General features: G+C 40.4%; 1 protein-coding gene across 1 annotated transcript in view; it reads right to left on the bottom strand.

Moving 5' to 3' along the window:
* The window catches only part of nck2a (NCK adaptor protein 2a), a 36574-nt gene extending 33894 nt beyond the window's left edge, over positions 1-2680 (bottom strand). The window contains exon 1 of the mRNA XM_028023891.1: positions 2421-2680. The gene's annotated coding sequence lies outside the window, so the exon portion shown is untranslated. The remainder of the gene's footprint in view (positions 1-2420) is intronic.
* Positions 2681-16689: the final 14009 nt, after the last annotated feature.

Below are 16689 nucleotides of genomic sequence, written 5' to 3'. Positions count from 1 at the left end.
GGTGAGAAAGGTAGAAAAAATACTTTTTCTACACAAATTAGCATATCTTTTCTTTAACCAATTCAAAATCTGAAGCTCTCATCTTAAAAAAGATTTTAAACAAAGGATTATTCAGAGAAATTTTATTCTGAGAAATTGAGGTTGGAGCCAAGTAAAGTAAATATACAACTTGCTCTTCCTGTTATTATATCTAAAATACCTAGTCAGAGTTTATACCTTTACTCAGATTTCTGAGATGATAAAATTGTCAGGTATTCAAAGCTGAAAGTGTCTCTGCTTGACATGTTGTAATAGTTTCTGTGATTCAGATCTAGGAGTCCAGAATGTGCTGTTGCCTTTCACCCAAGTAAAACACCTGAGTGAACCTTATCTTAGTCTCAAAATAATAACGTAGTGAACTCAGAGGGTGTGTCAGCAGAATGGGTGTGCCATGGAAGTAGCTGAATATAGGAATAGATGCCTTCTTGCACCTGTAACCCCTTCATTAACATTGCAAACCTGTAGTATAACTTTGGGCCTCTTCAGAAAAATGCTGATGAATCAATGATAATTACTACAATGCTTCTTACAATCCACAGAAACTAGGCATATAGGCTTCAACAAGCCTGTGGATGCCATCTTGGCTCCAACCACTTGATTGGTGATGGGGCTACTTGCTTGACCAACCCCTTAAAAATTTTTATGGCCTATTTGAGGTTTATAAAAGTCCCACTGATATAGTGAACAGACCCAGAATATCAATGGTTATCCATTTCTTTTACCGTTACTATTAGCAACATAGGGCTTAAGATGTGTTCAATGTGTCTCGGAAATCTGAGCTGGAACTGAAGTCACACCTAGGTTAAGTGATTTAAATTAGTAAGTCGGAAAAGAGTGGGATTTCTTTTGATGAAAAAATGGTATTGACATAAATAATATTAAGTTTGTTTGTTGTTTATTTTCAAATCAAGTAGCAATATGCAACAACAAGTTTCTTCCATTTTAAGAAATAAAGATTGACAACTGCAACAAATAAAAAGAAAAAAGATCAACTTAAATGGTCACAGATATAGATTTATTCATTTTGACTCTGAACCGAGACTGTCATTGCTAATGTTAGCTCACAGCAACATTCCTGGCATTGAAATCATACGGCTAGAAATGAACTGTAAAATATACAATTGAACAGACATTTTCAAAAGGATCTCTGTTTTCTGTAATTAATTAATAAAACTTGACACATTAAAGCCCCACAAATCCTTCCTAGGTTAAAAACCCCCCCACTAAATTCAACAATCATTTACAGCAAGTGCATGCGTTTAACGATACAATCTATCATGAGAACTGATGAACAGATAATACCTTTCATTTTATATGTGATTATTACGGGAAATTATGGGATACGAAAGATAATGTTCCTCTGAGGGTGTTATCGTATTATTTTATTCTCAAGATAAACTTATTTAAAGTGTAAGCACATTCTTAATAATTGTCCAATTTCTACCAAGTTGGGTAATAACATACTCTGGGAAACATAACGTGATAAACTGGCTCAATAAAGTCAATTAACTTACACTTATTATAAGAACACTAAAAAGATGCATGTTATCATTAAATTAGGCATTTATTTTGCTATTACTTACCACTTTCTTTCAGACGTACATTTTAAACCTACACACCTGACCTTGGCATCAACTGATAGATACTTCAATGCCAGTCCAGATAATCTCGTTTGTTTAGAAGTACAACTCCTAAAATCATTGGAAGCACATGTAATTAGAGGGATGGGTGGTGCAGTTCCCAATGAAAGCCACTAGAACCATTGACAAAGCTAGGCATGTGGCACCAGTCGCTAATCTCCAGTGTTTTGGCAAGTAAGGGTCATTGTGTACGCTGTTGCGGCTTCAACAGGAGATCCACCACACAGCAGGGCGCATTACGATTGAATGAATGAGAAAACGTCTGTCTGGATTTATTACAGACAATAAATGTGATGGACATTACAAATAAAAAGCAGATGTCTCACTACATAGAGATTTCTCAAGACCTGTTTGTGGATTGCAGCCCTCGCTTGCAGGCCTTTATTAAGTGGCCCCGAACAAAAATAAATAGGGAAATTATGATGTAGATGAACGTAAGCCTTTTGATTTTGCTGTAAACAGTAAGGAAAAGTAGACATGAGGCAGAACAGAGATAAATCAGGGGCGAATTGAGGTTTGAGCTCGATGTGTGGTTAAACCACATCTGAGTGGACAAAGAGCAGGCGTCAAAGCGTGAAAGTGACACCAGTAAGCCGCCGTCTTTGTCCCAACTTTTACTACAGTTTCCAGTCTCCTCAAAGACAGACCAAACTAAACCATAAAGATACAAAAGCGTCTAAAGTCACCGGTTCAACCCCACCAACTTAACACAGTTCATTTGTAGGGTTTGCAGGCTCTTACCTTAGTGTTCACTCCAGTGACAATGGGCAAACAGCGACACGCTCAACACGCCACAGCCCGAGAGCCAAACAATAAGTAACTGAGCCCGCGTGAAAGTGACGAAAACCCCACTCACATCCACATATCCTCCACTTTAACTAATTTTCCTTCTTTTAAAACACGGGCTGGGCATGTAGTGCCCGACCTGTCCTCGTTTGTTTTCCCTTCGCAGGCTGACTGCCTCCACCTCGATCACTTCTCTCAAGCTAGCTGGAGCGAACTACGCACTTCCGGTCAGACGTTTCACAATAAAACAACAAAAAAAAGGAAAGTTATGTTTACTGGCCATCCGTTTAAATTAATAAATGAACTACAAAAATAGATACCCTACTGTAGACACTCATTCCAAACTATATAGGACTTTTGCTGTCCTAAGATAGTTATCACGTCATTATGAGAGACTTTTCTCACCCTGAAATATTGAGATGATAATTCTGTTATTACGAGTAAAGAATATTGATTTTCCCAAAGAGAAAAAAAAAGAAAGATTTGATTTTTCCATTTTCATGAGAAAACAACTTTTACTATCATAAGATAATTAACCCGTTATCTTTAGATAATTAAAAATATTCACAGCAGGCATGGCTGCTATTGGCTTCACTAAAAATGGCAATAGCAAATATTTTAACTAAAAATGACAGTAAATGAAGAATATCTTCTTACCACGGCATTGTTTCGCACTGACTGGAAAAAAAAAAGTGTTTTTACACCAATTAGACAAACTAGGGTCTTCAACTCTGGGCCTTGATGGCTAATTTCCTGCAACTTGTAGGCGTTGTTTTCTGCTTCAACACCTAAGTCAAATGATTTTGACTTGAGCAGGAATCTGGAGAAATTGACTTCATACTGAGGAAGTAATTCAGCCAATTGAGAAAAGTGTTTTGGACCAAGGACACATTTAAAAGACACTGGCCCTTGAGGACTGGAGGTGAAGACCTCTCTTACACTGACAATTAAATTGAATAAAGCTGATTCGATCTTCATTATCACACGTTAACAGGTAGAATATTATTTGTCTGTAAGTGCTGTTAAAGCAGAAAAATGGGTAAGCATAAAGATTTCAGCTAGTTTGACAAAGGCAAATTGTGAGAGCATGATGATTGGGTCAGATCATCCCTTGTGGGTGATGTCGGTCTTCAGAGCTCAGTTTCTATTTCAGTCCAGTTGAGGGTCTGTTGCATGTATTGGGCAGACAAGTCCGATCCGCAGATGTCCCTACCTCACAACAGGACTTTATCTGTTGGTAACACATTGGCACAAACCTCATAGCACACCTTTGAGGGTCAGGTAGGGTCCATGTGTTGAGAAGTTAGCACTGTTTTGGCATCAAAATGGGAACCAACACATTCACAGGCGGATAGTCATAGCGTTATGCCGAATCAGCAATGAACAGTAATTGGCCACTTTTCAGGTACTTCTGTTACTTAATATTAAATTGGATCAGACAATCGGGTGGCAGAAACTCAGCACATGTAGGCATGTAGGTGAGAGCAACTTGCTTCAAGTTCAAATCATAATGGGGAGAAAGGATATTTAAGTACCTGGTCTGAGTGTTTCAGATCAAAAAGTTACATTTAGGGCATTTGTATATTCAAACATGTTTACTTAAAAAAAATCATCCAGATCTGACTTAATTTGCAAACAGATTTAACTTAACTGAATGTGGTGCAGACTTAAAATACGTTTGTGGTCAGTAGCTCAACGTGAACCTTTACACAAAACTTTATGACTATTCACAATGTAAATATTTATTTTTTCTTTTCATCATTTTACTACCGACTTTCCTTTCTTGTTTCTATTTTCTCCTTTGTTTTTAACTTTGCAGTAAATTTGGGGTGTCGAGCTCTTATTTTGAAAGAACACACTTTTAATTTGCGGTTTGACGTAGACGTTTTCCTGCAGCTTTATCGCGGACCCGCTTGGTGACGTCGCTGACGCCGGGACTAGTACAGGACAACGCCGGAGGAAAAGGGACAGATTGTGGATGAATATGTCGCCCCTTGGCGATGGCAGTGAGAAATGGGTGATACTTTCCTTGCCTCCTTTTTTTAGCTCACCCATCAAACCCTTTATTGCTCACTGATGTTGACAGTTTGCAGAAAGACCATATTAAGCATCAGAGGCCACCAAGTTTATAAATATTTCGATTGTTCAGAGAAAAATAAACAACCTTAACCACAATGGCTCACGTTATGATACGTAGTTACTCACATACTAAAATTGGACTGTTATTTCCTGTTGTGGTTTTATTTTTAGGGCTTTTTGACAACCTTCACACAACGTGGTAACCGTATATTGGTCTAACCAAAGCAACTGCGTTGTAAATTCTCCACCACATTTTAGATAATGCAAGTCAGCAGGACATAGCTAGACCAAAAAGACTTCTCCAGTTTGAAAAAGAGTGTTTTCTTAAAGTCTAGGGCTGTATTTATGGTAGAGTGAACGGTGGCATTGTGCAACTTATAATAAATATATTTAAAAATAGCTAAAGAGTGACTAAAATAAAAAAGAATATATATATATTGTAGACATTGGGTTAACTTTATGTTCCAGAAAACTATTAAAACTCATGTTACTCCAAACTGCTGCACACAGTGTAATACATGATGGGAAAAGCAAGGGTTAACTTTTTTTTTGTTGTTGCCGTGAAGACATATTGAACTTACAGTTCTTATAGATAATAGTTCAGATTATTTTTTTAGAGATATTAAATTAGTGTGCCCACTCTAAAGCCTGTCATATTTTCTACTGAGTCGAATCAAAGTCAAATCAAATTTTATTTGTATTGCACATTTCAGCAAGAAATAGTCGGTCTCACCTCGACGCATGGCTCTGGTTCTGGAACCAGTCTCCTTGAGAGGGGCTGGACATACTTCCACTCTGGAGTTGCCCAGGGAGAGAGACGTCGGGCAGGAGTGGGCATACTTGTTGCTCCCCATCTCGGCGCCTGTACGTTGGGGTTTACCCCGGTGAACGAGAGGGTAGGATCCCTCCGCCTACGGGTGGGGGGACGGGTTCTGACTGTCGTTTGTGCTTACGGGCCGAACGACAGTTCAGATTACCCACCCTTTTTGGAGTCCTTAGAGGGGGTACTGGAGAGTGCTCCTCCTGGGGACTCCCTTGTTCTGCTGGGGGACTTCAACGCTCACGTGGGCAACGACAGTGAGACCTGGAGGGGCGTGGTTGGGAGGAACGGCCCACCCGACCTGAACTCGAGCGGTGTTCTGTTGCTGGACTTCTGTGCTCGCCATGGATTGTCCATAACGAACACCATGTTCAAGCATAAGGGTGTCCATATGTGCACTTGGCACCAGGACACCCTAGGCCGCAGTTCGATGATCGACTTTGTCATCGTTTCATCGGATCTGCGGCCGTATGTCTTGGACACTCGGGTGAAGAGAGGTGCGGAGCTGTCCACTGACCACTACCTGGTGGTGAGTTGGCTCCGGTGGCGGGGGCGAAAGCCGGTCAGACCTGGCAGGCCCAAACGTGTTGTGAGGGTCTGCTGGGAACGTCTGGCGGAATCCCCTGTGAGACGGAGCTTTAACTCCCATCTCCGGCAAAACTTCGAACACGTCCCGGGGGAGGTGGGGGACATGGAGTCTGAGTGGACCGTGTTCCGTGCCTCCATTGTCGAGGCGGCCGATCGGAGCTGTGGCCGCAAGGTTGTCGGTGCCTGTCGCGGCGGCAACCCTCGAACCCGTTGGTGGACACCTTCGGTGAGGGATGCCGTCAGGCTGAAGAAGGAGTCCTATCGAGCCTTTTTGGCCTGTGGGACTCCGGAAGCAGCTGATGGGTACCGGCGGGCGAAGCGGCGTGCGGCTCGGGCGGTTGCTAAGGCAAAAACTCGGGTGTGGGAGGAGTTTGGAGAGGCCATGGAGAAAGACTTCCGCACGGCTTCGAGGCGATTCTGGTCCACCATCCGGCGTCTCAGGGGGGGGAAGCGGTGCAGCACCAACACTGTTTATAGTGGGGATGGTGTGCTGCTGACCTCTACTCGGGACGTTGTGGGCCGGTGGGCAGAGTACTTCGAAGACCTCCTCAATCCCACCAACATGCCTTCCACTGAGGAAGCGGAGCCTGGGGACTCTGGGTTGGGCTCTCCAATCTCTGGGGGCGAGGTCGCCGAGGTGGTTAAAAAGCTCCGCGGTGGCAAGGCCCCGGGGGTGGATGAGATCCGCCCGGAGTTCCTTAAGGCTCTGGATGTTGTAGGGTTGTGTTGGTTGACGCGACTCTGCAATATCGCATGGACATCGGGGGCAGTTCCCCTGGATTGGCAGACTGGGGTGGTGGTCCCCCTGTTCAAAAAGGGGGACCGGAGGGTGTGCTCCAATTATAGAGGGGTCACACTCTTAAGCCTCCCTGGCAAGGTCTATTCAGGGGTCCTGGAGAGGAGGGTCCGTCGGATAGTCGAACCTCGGATTCAGGAAGAGCAGTGTGGTTTTCGTCCTGGTCGTGGAACACTGGACCAGCTCTACACCCTCAGCAGAGTCCTGGAGGGTGCATGGGAGTTCGCCCAACCAGTCTACATGTGTTTTGTGGACTTGGAGAAGGCGTTCGACCGTGTCCCTCGGGGAGCCCTGTGGGGGGTTCTCCGGGAGTATGGGGTACCGGGCCCTTTGATACGGGCTGTCAGGTCCCTGTATGACCGGTGTCAGAGTCTGGTCCGCATTGCCGGCAGTAAGTCGGGCTCGTTTCCGGTGAGAGTTGGACTCCGCCAGGGCTGCCCTTTGTCACCAATTCTGTTCATCACTTTCATGGACAGAATTTCTAGGCGCAGCCAAGGTGTTGAGGGGATCCGATTTGGTGGCCTCAGGATCTCATCTCTGCTTTTCGCAGACGATGTGGTCCTTTTGGCTTCATCAGATCGTGATCTGCAGCTCTCGCTGGATCGGTTCGCAGCCGAGTGTGAAGCGGCCGGGATGGGGATCAGTGCCTCCAAATCCGAGGCCATGGTCTTGAGCCGGAAAAGGGTAGAGTGCCTTCTCCGGGTCAGGGGGGGTGTCCTGCCCCAAGTGGAGGAGTTTAAGTATCTCGGGATCTTGTTCACGAATGGGGGAAGAAGGGAGCGGGAGATCGACAGGCGGATTGGCGCAGCGTCTGCTGTCAAGCGGGCGCTGTACCGGTCCGTCGTGGTGAAGAGAGAGCTGAGCCAAAAAGCGAGGCTCTCGATTTACCGGTCGATCTACGTTCCCACCCTCATCTATGGTCATGAGCTTTGGGTCATGACCGAAAGAACGAGATCGCGGATACAAGCGGCCGAAATGGGTTTTCTCCGTAGGGTGGCTGGGCTCTCCCTTAGAGATAGGGTGAGAAGCTCAGTCATCCGGGAGGGACTCAGAGTAGAGCCGCTGCTCCTTCACATCGAGAGGAGCCAGTTGAGGTGGCTTGGGCATCTGGTCAGGATGCCTCCTGGACGCCTCCCTGGTGAGGTGTTCCGGGCACGTCCCACCGGGAGGAGGCCCCGGGGAAGACCCAGGACACGCTGGAGGGACTATGTCTCTCGGCTGGCCTGGGAACGCCTCGGGATTCCCCCGGAGGAGCTGGAAGAAGTGGCTGGGGAGAGGGAAGTCTGGGCCTCCCTTCTGAAGCTGCTACCCCCGCGACCCGACCTCGGATAAGCGGAAGAAGATGGATGGATGGATGGATGGACATTTCAGCAACAAGGCAGTTCAACATGCTTTACATCATAAAAACATAAGAACATCACAAAAACATTGTACAATCATCAGTTGTGAAACCAGTAACAAACATTTCATTTTGTCAAACGCCATAAACAAATGATCAAATATGTTGATCATTGTTCCAATTATTATGAATCAAAAGAAACTCTAAAAAGGCAGATTTTTAAAAAAAATTGTTTTAGCTTGTTTTCATTGCATCTCTGATGGCTGGGGGGAAAAATAACTGCTTGTTTACTGCTGTGCATTTCTGAGTTAAGCATGTACAGTAGACGTCATGCTCTTTGAAGACGTTCTGAGGACCAGAACTAAAGAACTTGCTGCAGAATTTAGTCTCTATGCTCCTCGTCTCGGGGACAAACTCCCTGAAAATGAGCTGTGGAGAAACTGCTGGCTCTTTTAGATCAGGTCTTTGAAAAACTGTTATTTACAATAGCCTTTGATAGAACAATTGAACTTATAAACTGTTTTCCTGCTTGAAACACTCTATTAAAGATGAGATTTGAATTTGGATTTAAATGTAAAGAACCCATTTCAGTTTATATTTTGTCCATTTTAAAATGTTATGCAACCCTTAAAAAAATTGAGCTCCTTTTCAAACCAGTTCGCCAGCTTCTTAATGTCCTGTAAACTCTATAGCTTGGCTTGTGTATGAATACTGCAACATAAATAAACTTGTCTTGCCTAGCATCACTGTGAGAAAAAAAAAACACAAAACAAAACACAAAGCATAATGGTATTAATGTCAAATGCTTCCTGAGATTTTCTATCACAAGGGGGCAGAGCATCCCAGCAGACAGATCTCACTGCACATCACCCTACTAAACTTCACCAGGTTGTTGCCATGGTGCCAGAAGGAGAGATAAATGTCCGAGCTGTGTGTGATTTAACCAGCAATTTACACTCCTTCTTTTAACTTTAAAGTTTTACCAGAATCAGTTCAACAAGGTAACCAGATGCACATGCTTGTCAGCTGAAGAGAGGCACGTTTCCCCTGAAACTTGCTTTCAGACAGCTGACTTGTGACCGGAAAGAGCTGAGTGGCGTGGCGAACATACTTAAGAGTTTGCATCGTTCAGTTACGTGACTGAGTTTAATTTAATTTAATGGAAACCTTATTACGCAGGACAGCGTAAGGCCACAGGTAGCATCTGCAACGCTGTGCTGAAAATGAGCAGTTAGTGGAATGGCTCGCTATTTGTAACCCTTCTCCTCGTAAGCTCGACTAATTCAACCAGCCCGAGGAACACATCAGCACTCTATCTGCTGCTATAACTGGGATGTCTTCCATTGTAGATCCACAACCCCTCATACTCTCACCAGCTGCACAATATGGTCCCACTGAGAGACTGTTTGCTGAGAGGCCTGCAGCAAAGTTATAGTTACTGATGAGGCTGGATGTTTATTTTGGCAGAAAGGCGCCTGTCCTTAAGTCCACCTGACTAGAGGTGATGATGTATGTGGTGAACTAGCGGCTCCTGTGCTATGTTTGCTATCCTCTGGCCTCTGCTCCCTCACTCTGTGAAACGTGAATCTCATGAAATGTAGATTATGTGTATGGTGAAAAGGTGTGTATGCAATTCACATAGATAAGATGCACTTATCTAAATCAGAAATATATCTTTGGGAATTAACACACTCTTAAGTTTTTACGCTATTTAATACGTAAATAACTGCCAGCAGCTGCTGTAGCTGAAAATTACAGCAGTCATCTAGTTAATTGTTAAGTTATGAGCTGTTTAAGAGAGATGTAGATACTTTTCACGCTGTCAAATATAAAGCAAAGATTCCCACAGGAGAGTTTGAAAACGGAAGGTTATATATTGAGAATGATCACATTATAAAAGTATAAACAAAATAAAAGAGAAATAAATATTAGTTATTATTTTTAGATAAATTAGTCACATAACCTTTAGAACTGAAAAAAATGCCAGATCTATATCTCTGGTTTAAGTAATTTAGATATAAGCGTTGTGAGAAGATTAAAAACACATACATTTTAATTAACATGACCCACAGTACAGCATTAGAGTTAGATGAAGATAAAATGTGAAATAGAAATATTAGGATTTAATGTATTAAAAGTGAGAAAAAAAACAATCAGAAGTAAAATTAAAATTTGGTAAAATTGTTTTTGGGGGGAAAAAAAGTTCCACTGATAGACAAGAAACAAGGAACAAAACAGGAAAACTGGAATGTAAGGAAGCAAGAAAAGCACTGGGAGTATTTCTAAATGATCATTTTCAAAGTGGCTTTATTCATCTGCTTTCCTCTGAACAATCATTATGATCAACTTATTGTTTCCATCTTTGAAGCTAAACTTAAAGGTATCAAACAAAAATGTGCTTGTTGCTTCCCCTATTTCTATTAACCCTTAGAGAATACGTTTGTGTACTTCCTTCAAGGTTGCAATTTTTCCTGTTTAACTTTGTTTTTCTCCCAATGTATGATGCTTTGTAGAATAAACAAGCTAATACATGTCTACCTGCATTTCTGGAACTGCCAGTATGAGCAACATCTTTTCTAGGAATCACAATTAGCAAAAGTTTCCAGTCATAAGTACAGTGAAGGGAAAGTACAGAAGACTCTCTGAGGGAACTTACTTTACAAAATGCTTTGAGGTTAGCTGTTTTATTGGCCAAAGAAGGACTTTAGTTATCAGTTATCTAAGGTCTAAGTAAAGAAAACGATAACTTAATCACTAAAAAGGGATCTAAAAGGAACTTTGTACAGTTTATTCCATTAGTTTCACCTTTAAAGTGGACAGCTTTGTCAGAGTAAACTAATAAACTTTGATAGTGGCTACTGAAGGACAAAGATAAACTAGAAAATTCCTGACAAAATTAAACCGGCACCTGCCAAAGTGTGCCCGTTGGTTTGGACCCAGGGTTCTGATGCTAAAACTTAGCATCAATGCTAAGCTTAGCTAAATTGTAGTCAATAGCCTGTGGAGAGTCAGAAGAATGTTGATTAACATGGACTTCTGCTAATAGAAAATTAGCTTGATGGCAACCTTGAACGGTTCAGTTCAACAGCTAAAGATTTATGCCTGCATCTCTGTGTGAAGCTGAGTTTTAACTTGAAATTAGTTGATTCTCCTGCTAGGCTCTGTATATTTCTGAGGTATTTTTGGCTTCAAAACGACGTTTGATAACATTTGATAACAATAATTAAAACTTCTCAATGTTTGACATTGCCTAGCAAAATGTTTTACATCAGGCTACATGGCTACTGCATTCATGGAGCTGCTCTAAGCTATAGTTGGGGATATGTTGTTTGCTGCTGATCATTTATGTGGCTAAAACAAACAATATATTTACATGATGGTGCAATACGCCCATCATATAAATATGATGGACGTATTTACAAAGTGAAATTTGAATGGCATTTCTACATGAATTCATGATGGCACAGAAATTCCTCAAAAACAGGGTACTTCTAGGATTTCTTTGTTCCCTCGCTCCCTTGACTTACATTGGATTTTGGGGCATCCTTTTTCGCTTTTTAAGTCGCCATAGTAACTCCGAATCCCAATAAAAGCAATAGCTCCCTTCTCGAGACCGTGCCTCACATTTTGATACCACTTGGGGATAGGGGAGGGTTAGAGTTATCCCTCTTGCAAGGATAAATAAACATCTTCAAGGACCAAAACCAAAATCGTTCATCTGGTAATATCTAGAGGTGGCATCATCTTTGTGAATACTGGAGTAAAAAAAAAAAAATCTCCATGAAAAAATAAAATCCATATTTTTCCTTATTCCGCTACCATGTGTGATTGTAACACTGTGAGCTCATCTTGAGCTCTGTATTCTCTATCTGGTGTGAGTATTTACTGTTTCACATTTAGCAAACTGAATATTAGATGTGCTTGCAAAGTGTGAACTTATGGTATCAAAGAAAGTACATTTCAAACAGTCCTTTAAAAAACAATATTCCTCACACTGATATTTTGATGAGTCTCTTTCTGCAAAGATTTATTGCAACTCTAAAGCTTGTTCCATCGCTGAGCCAAATTCTTGGAAGAAAAATCCACTGTATTGTTTTCTTGGAAAATTAAAACTAATCCAAGCACTGTGACTGCAGTCTGGATTTAGGCCTAGTTTGCAGAACAGGTCAGTAGAGAACTATAGAGAATATTATAATGAAATAGAGTAGCTCTTATTTGTAAATTAAATTTTAATAGAATTTTTGGGAAAATGGTCAGAAAAGCATTTTGGTATTTATGCAAATGTATTAATTTAAATATTTATTTGCAAAGCATTGCTTTAAAAATAAAGTAATGCAATAAAAATGGTTTTGCTAATTTAGTTGACTGTTTATGTTTTTCATCTTTTTTTTGTGTTGTAACTTATGTTTTTCACATTACAACTCTTTAGCAGAACCTTGTTTGGAGTTGCATCGGAGAAAAGTCAAAGTACCAAATAAACTATCTGCATTGTGAAAGGCCTGTTCTTCCACTTCTGAAATAGATTCCTTCAAACTCATGACACGCACACTGGGTGCCTTCACATGATTTTGTCTGGGTACAGTGTGTTTGAGAACTTAAGCAGATAATAAAAAAATAAATACCAGAATGTTTCTAAAAGCCTAACCTGATTAAGAATGTCAGTAAATAACTGAACTTTATTAAACACAAGAACAGGCCATATACTGTCTTTTTTTTTTAACAATCACTAGTGATTTTAACTTAAGCATGCAACTGCTTATTTTAGCAAATTCATTTAACTGAAACAGTTAAAATGAATATTTATTTGCAATGAATTCTTGTTGCCACGCGTCTGAAAAGTACAAATCCACAAAGAAAGTGGAAGGTAAACAAAATAAGTCAGATTTCAGCCTGAAGGGCCCTGAGAAGTAACTGGCTGGTTGGAAGCTCTCTCAAAACACTCTTCTGTGTCCTCTGCTCTAAAGAATAGGTGGTCTGTCAGTGGAAGCTGAGCTATTGCTGAGCTACGTCTGAAGAAAGAAAGGGCTACATTGTAAAATCGTCTCTTTTTTTTGTTTCACTTTATGTTAAAATGTAATTCTCTTATTAATGATTGTCTAATGAATAATGTTCTCCTTCAAAATACACGAATAAACCCAGAGTGTTGCTTTGATTCTTTTCTGCATGCTTGAGAAATCCTTGAGTCTCCCCAGCAATTAACAAACACCTGGTGGGATTGTGAGTCTGCTGAACCCATAACAGGAGCTAATTCTCGGTCCAAAGTTCCTAAAAATGGACGTAAACAACACAATGGACAGGCATTGTTATGGTGATGTGCTGAAGAAAGAGTGTTGGAAAGACAGAGGCCAATTTCAAAGTGTCAGATTGCAAAGTTAAATTTCTTTTAAGTTGTGTTTGATATATATACAGCTGAAGGTAACAAAGTTACTTTATTGTACTATAAATTGGTACCCTCTCTTAATACCCTCCCTTTAAAAATACATTGATAAACTGACTGTAAATAAAAACAAAAGTAAAACCGATCTAATTCCAATTCTGACAAAATGGGATTGTTGGGCACATTTGACCCTCATCTGCCACCATACCAACAGACTCGGCCTTCCCTCTCCTCGCCAGATCTTTTAGATCTGTGTCCAGCAAAGCGTGGGCTTTGTATTAGCTGTCAGGTTAGTCACCATATCAGCTGTCTTTTTTTTTTGCGGCAGACATATTTAGTGAGATAAATTCGTCCATGGGGGCCAGCTGTCATTCAACAGGTGCAGCTTTTAATCACCTGTTTGTGAATGCAAACACCAGAGAAACCAACAGGCTCTTACAGACATGTTCAGTACTCAACCTTATAGAGTAATTATTACTAAGGCGCATGTCTTTGTTTAGCATCATTCATGCACAAGGTAATAAAATAAAGAAAACTGAATTTCGTCATATTAGTAGTGAGTTTCTAGGTACTATTTGAAGTGAAATCATCTGAGAATGATTATTGAAGAGATTTTCAGAAGAAGTCTTGAAGTTGCATGAGGTTTTATGTAACTTCTATTGCTTTTGGTTTATTTAACATCTGGCTCCTGGAAGGCGTTTGACTCAAGATGAATTGAAGACCACCTCCTCCAAATGATCTAGGTAGGCTTGTTTTGGTCCCCATCCTACTGTGATTGCTGTGTTCACATGTAAACAAGCTGTGTAAAACAAACTAGTGTGTTCTGTATATTTCAAATACTTGAAATGTGAAAACAAGATTTAGATCAGAGGTAATTTTAGGCTAATATTAAGGGTGCATCTCTAAATCTTAACTTAGCAACCCCAAAACATAAATAAACAATTTTTAATATGGGAGTCCCAAATCTAAGATTTCCGTAAGTATTTTTTAGAGAATGGGAAAATATTGGCATGTTCATTTGTAGTCAAAACACAGAAAAATCAGTTTCTCAGTTAGAAAAATGGGATTGAAGTTTGTTTTTTTTACATGATCCATTTTTCTGGTGTTGACAGCATTATGGATGACTGACTGACCAGAGACATGCAAAGACACCTTTACAGTAATCTAACTTAGTGAAAGTCAAATCTTGTTTAAGTTTTTCTGTCATGCTAAAAACTTTTTTTTATCGTTAAGATGATCTAAGGTAACATGGAAAGCAAATGTTACAATAAAAATTAAAATGTAAATAATTGGAAAATCCTGTGCAAGTAAAATTCTAAATTAAACAAGAAAGGGAAAGCATTTCATTCTCACTGTAACCCCACACCAGGTGGCCCTTTAAGGGTGTGCTAAAAAAGAGGTTGCATCAGAACCCTGTTCTGATGTTTGGGGGGAAAAAATCCAAATCAAATTGTGAATTAAAATAATTTCTTTTAAATTTGGTAAACAAAATCTTTAAACACTTGCTTTTCTAAAAGTCTTTCATGTTGCACAATAAACTTCTTCTTTTGGATTAAAAAAAAGAAGCGGAGCTTTTGAGGCAGGTGTGACAGCATGAGGTATTTTGTGTGAAAATTAACACGGGCCAGGAAGAACATCAGACAAAAGAGAGATTTCAGTATCTAAATAAAGTGGCAGGTCAAAGCTGGGGTCGAAATACCCCCTCTAGTCTCTGCAGGGGATTTGGTCGCCAAGGAACACAACACCAAGCTAAATGACGGAGGATTTGTTGTGTCGTATTTAGACCCACACCACCACAGTGGCACCAAGTGCAAAAAGAGCGACAATGAGTGAAGGAGCCTTTTAATCATGCTCATAAATTCACGATTAGGTGGAAAATAACCCACCAGAGCAGAAATAGGTGCCGAGTGGATGGGTGCTCCAGGGTGATACGTTATATGTACATTGCATAGATCACAGAATCTGAAGCTCCGGCAGGAACTGTATATTTAAACTGTTCATAATTCAGAAAGTAATTACTTGTTTATCTTTTCAGCTTGCCATACAAGGATAAGACTATTTTTGTTTTTCACTTGAGAGTTATTTTGCACTTGCCACATGAGCGTTCCTCAAATCATTCATTTTCTCAGAGAAGATCACATTCTTCCCCTTAATTTTGGTTTACTGACTGGATTCATAAAAATGTCACATGTTGTAATTTGATGTTCATTTGGGTACAACAAATAACGACGCACATAAATGTTTTCCCTTAACAAAATGAGAGGAGCTGATGAGATTGGTGTCTTGTGAAGACCGGTGTCACGCCTTGCACTTTAGGATGAACCTTTCAGTAACACTCAACACATCAATCTCATTGTACTTCATGGTGGTGGCAGCATGCTGTGGTGGAGCTTTTCTACAAGTGGGACAGGTAATATGTGTTGGAAAGATGCATGGAGCAAAATACACAAAAATCCAGGGAGAAAACTTGTTAGAGGCCTCAAAAGACTTGAAAACCGAGCACATTCAAGTGCAAGAATGGCCCAGTCAAAGTCCATGGAAGGGGTTTGCTTCACACTGTTTTTATCACTGCATAATCTGTCCTGGAAGCACAATCTGTACCATTAGATCATGTGGGCATGTGATAAAATAAATACTTCTGAGGTTGTGTTTTTTTAAAACACACCCTCTTTTTGCTCTTTTTGTATCTTATTATAATTGCAAAAATAGCATGTGACAAAAGAGACTAAAAAAACAGAGATAAAAAGGGTTTAAATGCACTTTGCTAGACATCTTTTACTGCTATTTTCTAAAACAAACTTACTCAAATAAATTTATGCGTCTTTATAGAATAATCAAATGTGAAGAAAGTTGCTGTGATAAATTGGTGTTTCCCATGAACACATGGGATATAGTCTTGTACATTTTGATAACACCTTTAGTTAATCTTATAAAAGGTGAGACTATTATGAAAATAAAGGTCTTAAATTGTCTATGATGGGTCCAACGGAGGACACATTGATAGCGTAGATACATTACAGAAGCTCCTGTATTGGACTCAATTAAACTAAATTACAACAATTATTGTTAATTAAAGGAATTATTACTAATATTATTTTAACTAACATAAATAAATGTGCTGCACTTTCTAGAATAGTGATACGGAAGTGTGCAAATAAACTAAAGATAGGAATCGTGCTTCAGGGACTGATAGCATGGTGATACTTTTACAAGTTGTGGTTATCG

The sequence above is a fragment of the Xiphophorus couchianus genome, chromosome 7, assembly GCF_001444195.1.
Source record: "Xiphophorus couchianus chromosome 7, X_couchianus-1.0, whole genome shotgun sequence".
NCBI classification, from domain to species: Eukaryota; Metazoa; Chordata; class Actinopteri; order Cyprinodontiformes; family Poeciliidae; genus Xiphophorus; species Xiphophorus couchianus.
Note: the sequence above shows the minus strand (reverse complement) of the source record. Positions and strands in the feature narration are given on the sequence as shown.